Raw genomic sequence first — 17,121 nt, 5'->3', positions numbered from 1 at the left:
CTTAGGTGTCTCTTGCTAGCTTTACAAAGCACTTAAGAAGTTTAGAGTGAGAAGAAGAGAGCAATCCAAGCAACAAGAGCAACAAAAAAACACAAATGATCCTCTCACAAGTCACTAAGCACTTGAGTTGATTTTGGAACTTGGAGAGGATTTGATCCTTTGATTGTGTCTTGGAGTGTATGTATTTGCTCTAGTATTGAATGTGAAAGTCTGAAAACTTGGATGGCTTGAATGGTGGTGGTTGGGGGTAATTATAGCCCCAACCACTATTCCAGCCGTTGCTATCGATGGGTACACCGAATAGTTCGGTGGTGCACCGGACATAACACTGTTCACTGTCCGATGCGTGCCACGTCAGCCGATCGTTGGGGTTTGGAGCGGTTGACTGTTGAAGTCCTTTGTCGTCTTGCGGCACCGAACAGTCCGGTGGCACATCGGACAGTCCGGTGTGTTCTGGCTTTAAAGTTCTGACTTCTGACTTCTACACTGTTCACTGTTCCTCCGTCAGCGCAGTTGATTATTGGCGAAGTTGACCGTTGCTCCGTTGGCTCACCGGACAGTCCGATGATTTTTAGTGGAGTGGCTCTGAGAAAACCCGAGAGCGCCCAGTTCACGAGGTGCCTTGGCCTAGGCACCGAACAGTGTCCGGTGCGCCACTGGCAACACCAATACTTGTTTTTGCTCCAAACTTTGTAGAGTTCCCCAAATCATTTTCTTTGTTGGTTTATGTTGAACTTTATGCACCTGAGATAAATGACAACTAGACAAACTAGTTAGTCCACATGGTTTGTGATGGACGTCAAACACCAAAATCGATTATAGGAAATGTTTAAGCCCATTTCCCTTTTCAGCCCCTAAAAGTCGCCTAGAGAGGGGGGTGAATAGGGCGAATCTGAAATTTACAAACTTTAAGCACAACTACAAGCCAGGGTTAGTGTTAGAATTAAATTCGAGTCCAAAAGAGAGGGCGAAAAATAAATCACAAGCAAATAAGGCGAATGACACGGTGATTTGTTTTACCGAGGTTCAGTTCTTGCAAACCTACTCCTGTTGAGGTGGTCACAAAGACCGGGTCTCTTTCAACCCTTTCCCTCTCTCAAACGGTCACTTATACCGAGTGAGCTTCTCTTCTCAATCAAACGGGACACTAAGTCCCCACAAGGACCACCACACAATTGGTGTCTCTTGTCTTGGTTACAATTGAGTTGAACACAAGAAAGAATGAAGAAGAAAAGCAATCCAAGCGCAAGAGCTCAAATGAACACAAGTCTCTCTCTCACTAGCCTATATTTGATTGGAATGATCTTTGGACTTGGGAGAGGATTTGATCTCTTTGGTTGTGTCTTGTATTGAATGCTATAGCTCTTGTAAGGGGTGTGAAGGATGAAAACTTGGATACATTGAAGTGTGGTGGTTGGGGGGTATTTATAGCCCCAACCACAAAAAGAACCGTTGGTGAGGGCTTCTGTCGCATGGCGCACCGAACAGTCCGGTGCGCCACCGGACACTGTCCGGTGCGCTAGCCACGTCACCCGGCCGTTGGATTCTGACCGTTGGAGCTTCTGACATCTGGGTCACCGGACAGTCCGGTGGTGCACCGGACAACCACTGTTCACAGTCCGGTGCGCCTTCTGGCTCTGCTCTGACTTCTGCGTGCACTGTAGCGCATTAACTGCCGTGGCAGACGACCGTTGGCGTTGTAGTAGCCGTTACTCCGCTGGCACACCGGACAGTCCGGTGCTGCACCGGATAGTCCGGTGAATTATAGCGGAGTGACTCCCAGAATTCCCGAAGGTGGCAAGTTTGAAGTCGGGTTCCCTGGTGCACCGGACACTGTCCGGTGGCACACTGGACAGTCCGGTGCGCCAGACCAAGGCACACTTTGGTTGTCTTTTGGTCTCTTTATTTGAATCCTTTCTTGGTCTTTTTATTGGTTTGTTTTGAACCTTTGACACCTGTAAAACTTATAATCTAGAGCAAACTAGTTAGTCCAATTATTTGTGTTGGGCAATTCAACTACCAAAATCAATTGGGAAAAGGTGTAAGCCTATTTCCCTTTCAGCCCCCATGTGAGCCGACCCAAAAATCGAGCCGACCCAACCCGAGAAACAATCACATACCGAGCTTGAATAACTAAACTCTTAAATAACTTAATGTTGTTTGGATGCCAGAATGACTTAATATTGCTTGAAAATGACCTACCAATAACTAAGAAATATCTAAGAACATGTAGAATGACTGAAACAAATAGAATGACTTAATGTTTCCTAAAATGACTGACCAATAACAAAGGAATATCTAAGAACATAAAGAATGACTGAAAACAAATAGAATGACTTAATGTTTCCTAAAATGACTTAATATTTACTGGAATAACTTAATGTTGCATGAATGCCCGAATGACTTTGTCTGGATTTTAGAATGACTTAATGTCTCCTGGAATGACTTTATATTGTCTAGACGCTAGAATGACTTAATATTGCATGAAATGACTGAACCATAAATGTCTTAGTTTGTTAGGATAACCACGAACGGGATAAGACTCCAACCTGAATTAATCTGATCACGGACAGTTCGAGCCACAAGACCAGACTGTCGTGTCGTCTAGGCACCATCTTTGATGGTCAACATTATCAAAGCTTCATTAACATTAGAGAGATTCATGCTCAATTGATGATCACAACATTCATCTTAGCACCTTAGCACACATATTTCTTTAGCATGGCCGCGTTACAGAAAGTTGTGATAAGGTAGAGTTAGAGCATCTTCAATAAGTTATAAAAATATATCTCTGAATAAACAAGTATTAGAATGTTGTTAAAAGCATCGACTCCCTTAAAAAGTGTACTCCAATAACTCCCTTCAATTTTCCTAAAAACCTATTGGACGATTGTGTTGAAGTTGAATTTTGGTGATCTGTTGATGCAGGACTGGCGAAGGGTACATGAAGTCATCTACAGAAGAAAAAACGAAGAAATCATTAGCAAAACATGTATGTATAGGAGGAGCACGACGGGATCAACAACTTAACAAAACAAGATGCATGCTGGGTCGTGACACAAAAACATGAGAATGGAAATATGTTAAGATATCTCCTATTATTCAGTTTAAGTTAGTTCCTATTGTTTAGGCTAATGTAGCTCCTATTATTCAGGCTAAAACAACTCCTATTGTTTAGATTGATCGTGTACTCAGAGAAGGGCTATATAAGCACTTCGAGTGCTACAATAGCATAGAGGAAAAAAAGTAAAAAGAAATCTTCATTACTTTTCTAGTTTACTCGTCATTATTTCTTTCTCTGTTTTCCTTTGGTGTTTTGCCGAGAAAAACACCCGAAATCATCTCCGCGAAAGTGAGATCCATCTAATCCAATTATCGTTGTTGTTTGCTTTGAAATATCGATTCATAGCAACAGATTTGGCGACTCCGCTGGGGAGCGATTTGCAATCATTGCACAGAGACAAACTGCTGGTGATTGGCGTCCTTATCGCCAATCATAGTCAGGGCTATGGAGGAAAAGACAGCGAAGAAGGCGGCGCCGGACAAATCTAAAGTTCATCCCTTGAACGTGATCAAGGTCACGATGGAGGACCTTACAGAGGCGGACCAGAAGGAGATTGAAGAAGAAATCGCACGAGAGATGGAGGAGAAACGGAACGAGAGATTGTCTTGCTTTCGAAAAACCAAGAATGGTGTGATCAAACAGATTGGTGGGGCAAGCACGTCCAACAAGAAGGTAAGTTCATCTGTCACTTGTGAAGAACTAGCTCACATGATTGATACCGCTGTAGCTAGCAAATATGGGACTGATGTCACAGAAATAACACACATGATTTCTGAGGGAGTGCGCAATTCTTTTGACACATTTAGATCCGAGTTTAAGCAAGATATGAATAATAATATGCCTAGACAAATCCGATCTATAGTTCAACAGGTTCAAGGAGTATTGCAGGGTAAGCATGTAGAAAATCTTTCATATGCGCCTAGTTATAACGGAGCAGCTGCGCATAATGATGTAAACCAAACTGTTAATGAGAGGAGTGGGGATTCAGTAATGAACTTTAACCTACAGCAGCCATATTATCAGAGTATGGCATACGGGCCATCTATTCCACCTATAGGGAACAAGATCCCACAAGGATTTGTTCCAAATGATTACAGGATTGGGGAGCAGAGAGCGCTGTTATCAGCATCGAGAGTCACACATACAGCAGCTGAGGGTGAGAGATCTGAGGGTGTTATAGAACAAGTGGCAAGGACTCTCAAGGAATTTGGTTTTGAGCCCAAAGGGCATACTAGGTCATATAGGAAGCCCTATCCTGAATTTTTTGACACTGTGCCATATCCTCGAGGTTTAGAATACCGGACTTCGTGAAATTTTCTGGGGATGATTCAAAAACTACCTACGAGCATGCAGGACAATACCTAGCGCAGGTAAGTGAAATTGGTATAACAGATGCCCACAAGGTGAAATTGTTTCCTTTATCATTATCTAGTACCGCTTTCAATTGGTTTACATCTTTAGCACCAAATTCAGCTACTACGTGGGCATGTTTAGAGCAGAAATTTCATGATTATTTTTATTGTGGTGATACTAAACTCAGGCTATCACATCTTACCATGGCTAGGCAGAAATATAATGAAACTATTTCTGAATACATTAGAAGGTTTAGAGAAACAAGAAACAAATGTTATAGCTTAACTTTAGGGGAAAAGGATCTGGCCGATTTAGCTTTCGCAGGGTTATCATCCTATCCGATGGAGAAACTAGAGGAGCAAGATTTTACTGACATAAACCAAGTCATGCAGCGTGCTATCACCCATGAAAGTCGTGCTAGGGACAATAAACAGCATAGCCGATTTAGAGATACGAATGGCAGGGAGAAAGAGAAACAGGGGGTTAACATGTTAGAGCCCAATAATGGCAGCGATGAAGAGACAAATGTATGTGTGGCTGAATGGGTAGATGCGCCAAAGGGTAGGCCCATGACGTGTGCTTTTTTAAAGCCAAGTCCAGGGAAAAGGGAAGAGATGAAATATACATTTGATGTGTCCAAGTGTGATAAATTGTTTGACATCTTATTACAGAATAACGTCATTAGATTAAGGGAGGGGCATGTGATTCCACCCCCTGAGCAATTGGCTAAGAAAGATTATTGTAAATGGCATAATTCATTTTCTCATTCTACTAATGAGTGTAATTATTTTCGTCGTCAGATACAATCGGCCCTAGCTGATGGATGATTGACATTTGGAGAAGCTAGCAAAATGAAGCTTGATAAAGATCCATTCCCTATCAATGTAATTGATTTCGAGGGCAAAAGAGTGTTAGTTCGGACAGATCAGACCGAAACTACTAAAGGCAAGAATGCGGTTATCTCTAATGATCTCAAACTCAAGATGATAAAACCGAAGAGTCCGGAAGTCGGTGTGTGGAAAATAAACGAGAGAAAAAGGGTTCAGTCTCTCTTTAAACCGACTTCTGAATTTTTGATCAATAAATATACTTCACAATGGAAAAGAAATGAGTTCCAACATCCTAGAGGTTTCAAGAGACCCAGGACTCCAGAATGGGCACAAGGCGGTTTATTTGGACAGAGGGGAGGGCCGTTGAACTGGAGAAGCAGGGAAGACTGTGCTCATGCAGAAAGCCAATATTTGTTCTCACAACGTGAATTCCCGAAGCGGCCATATTTGGAGACAGAGCGAAGGCATGGAGGTGGAGTGTGGAGCAGGCTAGGGAGAAGTATGGGGAGTCGACCCAGGGTTGTTGCCATATAAAAAGGCCTCGAGGAGTTGACCTCGCAGATTCAAAAGAAATGGGCTTCTCACAACCCAGCAGATGCCAGAGGGCTACATATGGGCAAAAACAGAAGAAGGTGGTGTTATTGTTGATGGGCGAGATGAGCCACTGAGCAAAAGATGCTCGAAAGTCATAGTGGGAACAGTGGAGTGCGACATATTAAATGATACAGAAGGTTCCCAGGCAGAGGTGGCAAAGCAGAATGGTCAGGTGGTTGTCACTAAGAATTACACAAAGGAGGGTGAGGAAGTGGCAGCTAAGCCAAGCATAGGGCATGGACGCGTAGCTGCTGCTAGGACAAACAAATCACAAGGGAGCATGCTGCAAAGTGGTGGTGATCAAGGGGTGAGCAGCAAGCGCATGAGGCTTGATGTAGGGGCTGCACGAGAAATGAATAACTTTGCTAGCTGGGAGGGTGAACGCAGGGCTAAAATGATTGCAAATCAACGCATAGTTGGTCCCGGTGTTGTGATGGATGGCCACTATAGGGGGGAGCATCACACATTGGCCGAACAATCAGGTTGCAGTAATAAGCAAAGAGCAATACCACTAAGAGTGCCGGTTAGAGAACAAGTTGATACAGACGGAAAAAATATGTTGATTGATGTCACCCAGAATGTAGGTCCTGCTGGTCGAGCTTCAGCTGGCAGTATACTGGACGTGGGGGGCAAGAAAAATCATGGTTCAGTTGCTTTACTTAGAGAGTTTAATAGCCGGTCAGAGGCAAAAGGTATGTGCTTTACTTAGAGAGTTTAGAGATTGTTTTGCATGGGATTATACTGAGATGCCAAGGCTGAGTAGGGATTTGGTTGAGCATAGGCTACCAATTAAGCATGGGTTTAGGCCACATAAGCAGCCACCTAGACGATTTAACCACGACATCCATGATAGAGTTAAGGGAGAAGTTGATCGATTGTTAAAAGCAATTTTTATAAGACCATGCAGGTATGCGGAGTGGATCTCCAATATAGTGCCGGTTGAGAAGAAGAATACAAGGAAGATCAGGATTTGTGTGGATTTTAGGGATCTAAACAGGGCCACCCCGAAAGATGAATACCCAATGCCTATAGTCGATGAACTTGTTAATCAGGCTTCGGGGAATAAAATCATTAGTTTTTTGGACGGTAATGCAGGGTATAACCAGATTTTTAGGGCCGAAGAGGATGTATCTAAGACATCCTTTCGTTGCCCTGGTTTTGTGGGGTTGTTTGAATGGGTTGTGATGACATTTGGATTAAAGAATGCTGGTGCAACATATCAACGGGCCATGAACCTTATTTTTCATGATCTTTTGGGCATTGTATTAGAAATCTACATTGATGATGTTGTGGTGAAATCGGCTGCTTTCAATGACCATTTAGCCGATTTACGGTTGGCGTTAGAGAGGATGCGAAAGTATGGTTTAAAGATGAATCCCCTCAAGTGCGCGTTCGGAGTGTCGGCTGGTAAGTTTTTAGGCTTTATGGTGCATGAGCACAGGATTGAGATTGATCCAAAAAAGGTGGAAGCAATTGATAAATTGGGAGAGCCGACATGTAAAAGGGACGTTCAAAGGTTATTAGGAAAGATTAATTACTTGAGGCGATTTATATCCAATTTGGCCGGCAAAATTGAGTCATTCGTACCTCTTATTCGGCTTAAACACGAATCTGACTTTAAGTGGGGAGCTGAACAGAGGGAGGCATTTGCTATTATTAAGGGATATTTGGCAAAGCCGCCAGTGCTTAAAGCATCCAAGGGGGAGTGCCTTTCAAACTGTATATTGCAGCACAAGAGAAGGTAATCGACTGTTTGAAAGTCGCCTAGAGGGGGGGGGTGAATAGGGCGAATCTAAAATTTACAAACTTTAAGCACAACTACAAGACGGGGTTAGCGTTAGAAATATAAACGAGTCCGAAAGAGAGGGTGAAAACAAATCACAAGCAAATAAGGCGGATGACACGGTGATTTGTTTTACCGAGGTTCAGTTCTTGCAAACCTACTCCCCGTTGAGGTGGTCACAAAGACCAGGTCTCTTTCAACCCTTTCCCTCTCTCAAACGGTCACTTAGACCGAGTGAGCTTCTCTTCTCAATCAAACGGGACACTAAGTCCCCACAAGGACCACCACACAATTGGTGTCTCTTGCCTTGGTTACAATTGAGTTGAACACAAGAAAGAATGAAGAAGAAAAGCAATCCAAGCGCAAGAGCTTAAATGAACACAAGTATCTCTCTCTCACTAGTCACTATTTGATTGGAATTGTCTTTGGACTTGGGAGAGTATGAGAGCACCTAGAGGGGGGGGGTGAATAGGTGATCCTGTAAAAACTTAAAACTTATAGCGACAAAACTTGGTTAAGTGTTAGCACAGTGAAATCAAGTGGCTAGAGACCGAGCTCTTGTGAAACACAATAGTCACAGTGAGAACAAGCACAAGAGACACGATGATTTATCCCGTGGTTCGGCCAAGTACAACACTTGCCTACTCCACGTTGTGGCGTCCCAATGGACGAGGGTTGCACTCAACCCCTTTCAAGTGATCCAAGGATCCACTTGAATACCATGGTGTTTCTTTCTTTCACTATATCCTGTTTGCAAGGAATCTCCACAACTTGGAGCCTCTCGCCCTTACAAATGATGATCACAAAGAAGCACGGATGTAAGGGAGGGAAAAGCAACACACACAAGTCTCAAAAGCAACAGCTCAAACACGCACACTAGTCACAACTTGAGCTCTAAGTTCACACACGGAGTTATCAACTCAAGAGGAGCTCAAATTGCTATCACAAAGAATCAAACGCGCTAGAATGAAGTCTTGGTTCTTAGAGATGATCAAAGAATGCTTGGTGTACTCCTCCATGCGCCTAGGGGTCCCTTTTATAGCCCCAAGGCAGCTAGGAGCCGTTGGAAACAATCTGGGAAGGCAATCCTTGCCTTCTGTCGTGTGGTGCACCGGACAGTCCGGTGCACCACCGGACAGGCACTGTTCACTGTCCGGTGCAGATCACCTTCCTAAACAGGCGTAGCCGACCGTTGAAGATTTGGAGCCGTTGGCGCACCGGACACTGTCCGGTACACACTGGACAGTCCGGTGCCCCCATCAGACCGTTGGCTCAGCCACGCGCCACGCGCGGATTGCGCGGTCGACCGTTGGCGCGGCCGACTGTTGGCTCACCGGACAGTCCGGTGATTATTAGCCGTACGCCGCCGACGAAATCCCGAGAGCGGCCAGTTTGACCAAAGCCAGCCTGGCACACCGGACACTATCCGGTGCACCACCGGACACTGTCCGGTGCACCCAGACTGCGCAGAGTCTTGGCTGCACAGCCAAGTCCTTTTTCCTTTTGTCTTTTCTCTGATTCTAGCACTTAGACAAATATGTTAGTACACAAAGAATAATGTACTAAGTCTAGAATCATACCTTTGTGTTGATTTGCACTTCATTCACCATTTGGCACAGTTTAACACTTAGACCCTTTGTGTTGGCACTTAATCACCAAAATACTTAGAAATGGCCCAAGGGCACATTTCCCTTTCAATCTCCCCCTTTTTGGTGATTTATGCCAACACAACAAAAAGCAACACATATAAGTGCAACATCAATGCAAATGAGAACAAGAATTGTTTTTGACTCAAATTTGGCATATTTGGATCATCCTTTGCCACCACTTGGTTTTGTTTTTGCAAATCAACTTCAATTTCCTATCTCTAAGTCAAACACACTTGTTGAGGCATAAAGAGAGGTATTCCAAGAGACATTGATCAAAGATTCAAAAACTCCCCCTTTTTCCCATAATCAAACATTCTCCCCACAAGAGACCAACTTTTGACAAAAAGAGACACTTAGACTATTTTGACAAAACAAAAGTTCTAACTCTACTATTTTTAAAATTATCAAGTGGTAGCTGATCCATTTGCTTTAGCCTTAATTTCTCCCCCTTTGGCATCAAGCACCAAAACAGGATCATTTTTGGCCCTTTAACCCCATTGCCTCACCAAAATCTTCAATTAGGAGTAAAAAGGCAATAAAAGTATGGAGATGAACTTGGAGTAAGTTACCCTCTCATCGGAGTGCAGTGGAAGTCTTTCATGGTTCAAGTCCACCTTTCCCTTTCAATCTACTTTTGAGACTCAACAAGTAAACTCAAACACAAGGTTAGTCTCAAAGTGTCAAGTTGTAGCATGTCTCCCCCTAAATAAATGCATCACTTGCAAATGGACTTGTGAGGTCTGGGGATCATGTGTACAACTTGAGCACCATAATTAGGCAACAATATGCATAAAAGAACATGATCAAAGGCATAAAACACATGTATGCTATAGATCAATCCAAGTTACGTGAATCTAAGATATTTAGCTCACTACGTAGCCTGCAAAAGGTTGACTCATCTAGAGGCTTAGTAAAGATATCAGCTAGCTGGTTCTCGGTGCTAACATAAAACACTTCGATATCTCCCTTTTGCTGGTGGTCTCTCAAAAAGTGATGCCGGATGTCTATGTGCTTAGTGCGGCTGTGTTCAACAGGATTATCCGCCATGCGGATTGCACTCTCATTGTCACATAGGAGTGGGACTTTGCTCAGATTGTAGCCAAAGTCCCTAAGGGTTTGCCTCATCCAAAGTAGTTGCGCGCAACACTGTCCTGCGGCAACATACTCGGCCTCAGCGGTGGATAGGGCAACAGAAGTTTGTTTCTTAGAATTCCAAGACACCAGGGACCTTCCTAAGAATTGGCACGTCCCTGATGTACTCTTCCTATCAACCTTGCATCCAGAATAATCGGAGTCTGAGTATCCAATCAAGTCAAAGGTTGACCCCTTTGGATACCAGATCCCGAAGCAAGGCGTAGCAACTAAATATCTAAGAATTCGCTTAACGGCCACAAGGTGACACTCCCTTGGATCAGATTGAAATCTAGCACACATGCATACGCTTAGCATAATATCTGGTCTACTAGCACATAAATAAAGTAAAGACTCTATCATAGACCGGTATGCCTTTTGATCAACGGACTTACCTCCTTTGTTGAGGTCGACATGTCCGTCGGTTCCTATTGGAGTCTTTGCGGGCTTGGCGTCCTTCATCCCAAACCGCTTGATCAAATCTTGCGTGTACTTTGTTTGGGAGATGAAAGTGCCGTCCTTGAGTTGCTTCACTTGGAACCCAAGGAAGTAGTTCAACTCGCCCATCATCGACATCTCAAATTTTTGAGTCATCACCCTGCTAAACTCTTCACAAGACTTTTGGTTAGTGGAACCAAATATTATATCATCGACATAAATTTGGCACACAAATAAGTCACCATCACAAGTCTTAGTAAATAAAGATGGATCAACTTTCCCAACCTTGAAAGCATTAGCAATTAAAAAGTCTCTAAGGCATTCATACCATGCTCTTGGGGCTTGCTTAAGTCCATAGAGCGCCTTAGAGAGCTTACACACGTGGTCGGGGTACCGTTCATCCTCAAAGCCAGGGGGTTGCTCTACGTACACCTCCTCCTTGATTGGCCCATTGAGGAAAGCGCTCTTCACATCCATTTGGAACAACCTGAAAGAATGGTGAGCGGCATAGGCTAACAATATGCGAATAGACTCTAGCCTAGCCACAGGAGCAAAAGTCTCCTCAAAGTCCAAACCTGCGACTTGGGCATAACCTTTTGCCACAAGTCTAGCCTTGTTCCTTGTCACCACTCCGTGCTTGTCTTGTTTGTTGCGGAACACCCACTTGGTCCCCACAATGTTTTGCTTTGGACGTGGCACCAGGGTCCAAACTTCATTTCGCTTGAAGTTATTGAGCTCTTCCTGCATGGCCAACACCCAGTCCGGATCTAGCAAGGCCTCTTCTACCCTGAAAGGCTCAATAGAAGAGACAAAAGAGTAATGCTCACAAAAATTAACTAATCTAGAGCGAGTAGTTACTCCCTTGCTTATATCACTCAATATCTGGTCGACGGGATGATTCCTTTGAATTGTCGCTCGGACTTGAGTTGGAGGGGCTTGAGGTGGTTCTTCCTCCATAACATGATCATCTTGTGCTTCCCCTTGATCGCACGCCTCTTGATGAACCTGTTCATCAGTTTGAGTTGGGGGATGCACCATTGTTGAGGAAGAAGGTTGATCTTGCCCCTTTTGTTCCTGTGGTCGCACATCTCCAATCGCCATGGTGTGTATTGCGGCCGTTGGAACATCTTCATCTACATCATCAAGATCAACTTGCTCTCTTGGAGAGCCATTAGTCTCATCAAATACAACGTCGCTAGAGACTTCAACTAAACCCGATGATTTGTTGAAGACTCTATACGCCTTTGTATTTGAATCATAACCTAACAAAACCCTTCTACAGCTTTGGGAGCAAATTTAGAATTTCTATCTTTCTTCACTAGAATATATCATTTACTCCCAAATACACGAAAGTATGACACGTTGGGTTTGTTACCGGTTAGAAGCTCATACGAAGTCTTCTTGAGGAGGCGATGAAGGTAGACCCGGTTTATGGCGTGGCAAGTCGTCTTCACGGCTTCCGACCAAAACTGCTCGGGCGTCTTGAACTCTCCAAGCATCGTCCTCGCCATGTCTATGAGCGTCCTGTTCTTCCTCTCTACCACACCGTTTTGCTGTGGTGTGTAGGGAGCGGAGAACTCGTGCTTGATTCCTTCCTCCTCAAGGTACTCCTCCACTTGAAGGTTCTTGAACTCGGACCCGTTGTCGCTCCTTATCTTCTTCACCTTGAGCTCAAATTCATTTTGAGCTCTCCTTAGGAAGCGTTTAAGGGTCCCTTGGGTTTCTGTTTTATCCTGCAAGAAGAATACCCAAGTGCAGCGGGAAAAATCATTAACTATAACAAGACCATACTTACTTCCCCCGATGCTGAGGTAGGCTACGGGTCCGAAGAGGTCCATATGCAGCAACTCCAGGGGTCTTGATGTGGTCATCACGTTCTTGCTGTGATGAGCATTTCCCACTTGTTTACCTGCTTGACAAGCTGCACAAGGTCTATCTTTTTTCAAAAGTTACATTTGTTAGACCTAACACATGTTCTCTCTTTAGAAGTTTGTGAAGGTTCTTCATCCCCACATGTGCTAGACGGCGATGCCACAGCCAGCCCATGCTAGTCTTAGCAATTAAGCATGCATCTAGACTGGCCTCTTCCTTTGCAAAATCAACTAAATAGAGTGTGCCGTCTAGTACACCCTTAAAAGCTAATGAACCATCACTCCTTCTAAAGACAGACACATCTACATTAGTAAATAAGCAATTATAACCCATATTACAAAGTTGACTAACGGACAACAAGTTATACCCGAGCGATTCAACTAAAAACACATTAGAGATGGAATGCTCGGATGAAATAGCTATTTTTCCTAGTCCTTTAACCTTGCCTTGATTCCCTTCACCGAATATGATTGAATCTTGGGAATATTTGTTCTTGACGTAGGAGGTGAACATTTCCTTCTCCCCCGTCATATGGTTTGTGCATCCGCTGTCGATAATCCAGCTTGAGCCCCCGGATGCATAAACCTGCAAGGCAATTTAGGCTTGGGTTTTAGGTACCCAACTCTTGTTGGGTCCTTCAAGGTTAGTAACAATAGCCTTAGGGACCCAAATGCAAGTTTTATCTCCTTTGCATTTTGCCCCTGATTTCCTAGCAATCACTTTCTTATTCTTCCTATAAATTGTGAAAGAAGCATTGCAAGCATGGTAAATTGTAGAAGGTTCATTACTTGCTTTCCTAGGTACATGAACAACATTTCTTTTAGGCATATCTCTACCATGCACAAAGGAAGAACTTGAAGCAAACATGGCATTTGAAGCATAAGCATTACAACTCCTATCATGATGAACATTTCTAGAAAATTTCCTATCATAAATAAATGCATGATTCTTTTGAGCACTATTAGCCATAGGGGCCTTCCCTTTCTCCTTTGTGAAAATGGGAGCCCTTTGGCTTGTTAAGTTCTTGGCTTCACTCTTAAAGCCAAGCCCATCCTTAATTGAGTGGTGTCTACTAATAGTGTAGGCATCCCTTGCAAATTTTAGTTTGTCAAATTCATTCTTGCTAGTCTTAAGTTGGGCATTAAGACTAGCCACTTCATCATTTAATTTGGAAATGGAAATTAAGTGTTCACTACAAGCATCAACATTAAAATCCTTACACCTATTGCAAATCACAACATGTTCTACACAAGAGCTTGATTTATTAGCTATTTTTAACTTAGTATTTAAATCATCATTAATACTCTTTAAGCTAGAAATAGATTCACGGCATTTAGATAATTCACATGAAAGCATTTCATTTCTTTTAACTTCTAAAGCAAGAGAATTTTGCGCACTAACAAATTTATCATGCTCTTCATATAAAAGATCCTCTTGCTTCTCTAACAATCTATTTTTCTCATTCAAAGCATCAATTAATTCATTGATCTTATCAATTTTAGTTCTATCTAAACCTTTGAATAAGCTTGCGTAGTCTACTTCATCATCACTAGACTCATCATCACTTGAAGAAGCATACGTAATAGGACTTCGAGTACTTACCTTCTTCTCCTTTGCCATGAGGCAGGTGTGATGCTCGTTGGGGAAGAGAGACGATTTGTTGAATGCTGTGGCGGCGAGTCCTTCGTCGTCGGAGTCGGACGAAGAACAATCCGAGTCCAATTCTTTTCCAAGGTGTGCCTCGCCCTTAGCCTTCTTGTAAACCTTCTTGTTCTCTCTCTTCCCATTCTTTCCTTGTTCCTGGTCACTATCATTGTCGGGACAGTTAGCAATAAAGTGACCAATCTTACCACACTTGAAGCAGGAGCGCTTTCCCTTCGTCTTGCTCTTGTTGGGATGCTCCTTGCGACCTTTGAGCGCTGTCTTGAAGCGCTTGATTATGAGGGCCATTTCATTCTCATTTAGCCCGGCCGCCTCAACTTGCGCCACCTTGCTAGGTAGCGTCTCCCTGCTACTTGTTGCTTTGAGAGCAACGGTTTGAGGCTCATGGATCGGCATTGGGCCATTCAGCGCCTCATCAACATATCTTGCCTCCTTGATCATCATTCGCCCGCTTACGAACTTTCCGAGTATTTCCTCGGGCGTCATCTTGATGTACCTAGGATTCTCACGAATAGAGTTTACAAGATGAGGATCAAGGATAGTGAAGGACCTTAGCATAAGTCGGACGACGTCGTGGTCCGTCCATCTCGTGCTCCCATAGATCCTTATCTTGTTGACCAGGGTCTTGAGCCTATTGTACGTTTGAGTTGGCTCCTCTCCCCTGATCGTCGCGAACCTTCCTAGTTCGCATTCCACCAACTCCATCTTGGTGAGCATGGTGGCGTCGTTCCCCTCATGCGAGATCTTGAGGGTGTCCCAGATATGCTTGGCGTTATCCAAGCCGCTCACCTTATTATACTCTTCCCTGCACAAGGATGCTAAAAGAACAGTAGTAGCTTGTGCATTTTTATGGATTTGTTCATTGATAAACATGGAGTTATCCGAACTATCAAATTGCATTCCATTTTCTACTATCTCCCATATACTTGAATGAAGAGAGAACAAGTGGCTACGCATTTTGTGACTCCAAAATCCGTAGTCCTCTCCATCAAAGTGTGGAGGTTTACCAAGTGGAATGGAAAGAAAATGAGAATTGGAATTATGCGGAATACGAGAATAATCGAAAGAAAAGTTTGAGTTAACCGTTTTCTTTTTCTCCTCGTATTCGTCGTCCTTTTGAGAAGAGGAAGATTTGTCGCTGTCGTAGTAGACAATCTTCTTGATGCGCCTCTTCTTCTTTCCATCCTTCTTCTTTTGACTCGAGCCAGAGTCATTGGCTTTGTCATCCCTCGGCTCGTTGAAGATGGACTCCTTCTCATTGTCGTTGACCACCATCCCCTTTCCTTTAGGATCCATCCCTTCGGGCGATTAGTCCCTTTCTTGAAGAGAACGGCTCTGATACCAATTGAGAGCACCTAGAGGGGGGTGAATAGATGATCCTATAAAAACTTAAAACTTATAGCCACAAAACTTGGTTAAGTGTTAGCACAGTGAAATCAAGTGGCTAGAGACCAAGCTCTTGTGAAACACAATAGTCACAGTGAGAACAAGCACAAGAGACACGATGATTTATCCCGTGGTTCGGCCAAGTACAATACTTGCCTACTCCACGTTGTGGCATCCCAATGGACGAGGGTTGCACTCAACCCCTTTCAAGTGATCCAAGGATCCACTTGAATACCATGGTGTTTCTTTCTTTCACTATATCCCGTTTGCGAGGAATCTCCACAACTTGGAGCCTCTCGCCCTTACAAATGATGATCACAAAGAAGCACGGATGTAAGGGAGGGAAAATCAACACACACAAGTCTCAAAAGCAACAGCTCAAACACGCACACTAGTCACAACTTGAGCTCTAAGTTCACACACGGAGTTCTCAACTCAAGAGGAGCTCAAATTGCTATCACAAAGAATCAAACGCGCTAGAATGAAGTCTTGGTGCTTAGAGATGATCAAAGAATTCTTGGTGTACTCCTCCATGCGCCTAGGGGTCCCTTTTATAGCCCCAAGGCAGCTAGGAGTCGTTGGAAACAATCTGGGAAGGCAATCCTTGCCTTCTGTCGTGTGGTGCACCGGACAGTCCGGTGCAGATCACCTTCCTAAACAGGCGCAGCCGACCGTTGAAGATTTGGAGCCATTGGCGCACCGGACACTGTCCGGTGCACACCGGACAGTCCGGTGCCCCCATCAGACTGTTGGCTCGGCCACGCGTCACGCGCGGATTGCGCAGTCGACCGTTGGCGCGGCCGACTGTTGGCTCACCGGACAGTCCGGTGCACCACTGGACAGTCCGGTGATTTTTAGCCATATGCCGCCGACGAAATCCCGAGAGCGGCCAGTTTGACCAAAGCCAGCCTGGCGCACCAGACACTGTCCGGTGCACCACCGGACAGTCCGGTGCACCCAGACTGCGCAGAGTCTTGGCTGCACAGCCAAGTCCTTTTTCCTTTTGTCTTTTCTCTGATTCTAGCACTTAGACAAATATGTTAGTACACAAAGAACAATGTACTAAGTCTAGAATCATACCTTTGTGTTGATTTGCACTTCATTCACCATTTGGCACAGTTTAACACTTAGACCCTTTGTGTTGGCACTTAATCACCAAAATACTTAGAAATGGCCCAAGGGCACATTTCCCTTTCAGAGGATTTGATCTCTTTGGTTGTGTCTTGTATTGAATGCTATAGCTCTTGTATGAGGTGTGAAGGCTGAAAACTTGGATGCCATGAATGGTGGGTGGTTGGGGGTATTTATAGCCCCAACCACCAAAGGAGCCGTTGGTGGAGGCTGCTGTCGCATGGCGCA

This window comes from Zea mays, chromosome 5 (genome assembly GCF_902167145.1).
Source record: "Zea mays cultivar B73 chromosome 5, Zm-B73-REFERENCE-NAM-5.0, whole genome shotgun sequence".
NCBI classification, from domain to species: Eukaryota; Viridiplantae; Streptophyta; class Magnoliopsida; order Poales; family Poaceae; genus Zea; species Zea mays.
The sequence above is the reverse complement of the archived record's forward strand: the minus strand, read 5'-3'. Positions refer to the sequence as shown.